Source organism: Arachis duranensis, chromosome 3 (genome assembly GCF_000817695.3).
Source record: "Arachis duranensis cultivar V14167 chromosome 3, aradu.V14167.gnm2.J7QH, whole genome shotgun sequence".
In the NCBI taxonomy this organism is placed as follows: Eukaryota; Viridiplantae; Streptophyta; class Magnoliopsida; order Fabales; family Fabaceae; genus Arachis; species Arachis duranensis.
The window spans coordinates 44,928,781-44,930,539 of record NC_029774.3 but is presented as its reverse complement, the minus strand read 5'-3'; the positions used below and the strand labels follow the sequence as shown (position 1 = coordinate 44,930,539).

General features: G+C 36.2%; 1 non-coding gene across 1 annotated transcript; it reads left to right on the top strand.

Annotated features, from left to right (window-relative positions):
- Window positions 1-856: 856 nt before the first annotated feature.
- LOC127746427 (small nucleolar RNA R71) lies at window positions 857-964 on the top strand. The gene has a single exon (XR_008008046.1). It is a non-coding gene; the product is annotated as a small nucleolar RNA R71 (small nucleolar RNA).
- Window positions 965-1,759: the final 795 nt, after the last annotated feature.

The following is a 1,759-nucleotide window of genomic DNA, read 5'->3' as shown; positions in this document are numbered from 1 at the left end:
TGTCCATTGAGGTCTTCCTCAGTGGCGCTCACTGCCTCTTTCTCCTCTCCAAGTTCGGCCATGTTGATGGCCTTACACTCTCCTTTTGGATTTTCTTCTGTATTGCTTGGAAGAGTACTAGGAGGGAGTTCTGTAATTTTCTTACTCAACTGACCCACTTATGCCTCCAAGTTTCTAATGGAGGACCTTGTTTCAGTTATGAAACTTTGAGTGGTTTTGATTAGATCAGAGACTATAGTTGCTAAGTCAGAGGAGTTCTGCTTAGAATTCTCTATCTGTTGTTGAGAAGATGATGAAAAAGGCTTGCCATTGCTAAACCTATTTCTTCCACCATTATTGTTGTTGAAACCTTGTTGAGGTCTCTCTTGATTCTTCCATGAAAAATTTGGGTGATTTTTCTATGAAGAATTATAGGTGTTACCATAGGGTTCTCCTAGGTAATTTACCTCTTCCATTGAAGGGTTCTCAGGATCATAAGCTTCTTCCTCAGATGAAGCATCCTTAGTACTATTTGGTGCATTTTGCATTCCAGACAGACTTTGAGAAATCATATTGCTTGCATTCTAGACAGACTTTGAGAAATTATATTGACTTGCTGAGTCAATATTTTATTTTAAACCAGTATGGCATTCAGAGTATCAATCTCAAGAACTCCATTTTTCTGATTCGTCCCATTGTTCACAGGATTCCTTTTAGAAATGTACATGAATTGGTTATTTACAACCATTTCAATGAGTTCTTGAGCTTCTGCAAGCGTCTTCTTTAGATGAAGAGATCCTCCAGCAGAGCTGTCCAATGACATCTTGGATAGTTCAGACAGACCATCATAGAAGATACCTATGATGCTCCATTCAGAAAGCATGTAGGACGGACACTTTCTGATCAATTGTTTGTATCTTTCCCAAGCTTCATAGAGGGATTCACCTTCCTTCTGTCTAAAGGTTTGGACTTCCACTCTAAGCTTTCTCAATTTTTGAGGTGGAAAGAACTTTGCCAAGAAGGCATTGACTAGCTTTTCCCAAGAGTTCAGGCTTTCTTTAGGTTGTGAGTCCAACCATATCCTAGCTTTGTCTCTTACAGCAAAAGGGAATAGCATAAGTCTGTAGACCTATTGTTGTTGTTTTCGGCTGCCATGTCTTCTTCTTTGGAGAATTCTGCTAGGTCCTCTACAGAGAGTTGTGCCTTAGCTTCTCTTAGCTTTCGCTTCAGGGTCCTTTCAGGTTTAGGGTCAGCCTCAACAAGAATGCTTTTGTCTTTGCTCCTGCTCACATGAAAGAGAAGAGAACAAGAAAATATGGAATCCTCTATGTCACAGTATAGAGATTCCTTGAGGTGTCAGAGGAATAGAAGGGGGAGGTAGAAGAATTAGGATGTGAGAAGAAGGGAAGAATTTTTGAAAATAAGTTAAAAGATTTTGAAAAAGAATTTTGAAAATTGATTGATGATTTTCGAAAACTAAGAGTGGGAAAGAAATTAAGTTATTTTTGAAAAAGATTTTGAAATTAGAAATAAAAAAGATATGATTGAAAACTTATTTTGAAAAAGATGTGATTAAGAAGATATGATTGAAAAGATATAGTTTTAAAAAGATATGATTGAGAAGATATGATTTGGAAAATAATTTAAAAAGATTTGATTTTTAAAATCAATGACTTGGCTAACAAGAAAAGATATGATTCAAACATTAAACCTTTCTCAACAGAAAAGGCAACATACTTGAAATGTTGAATCAAATCATTAATTGTTAGCAAGTATTTTT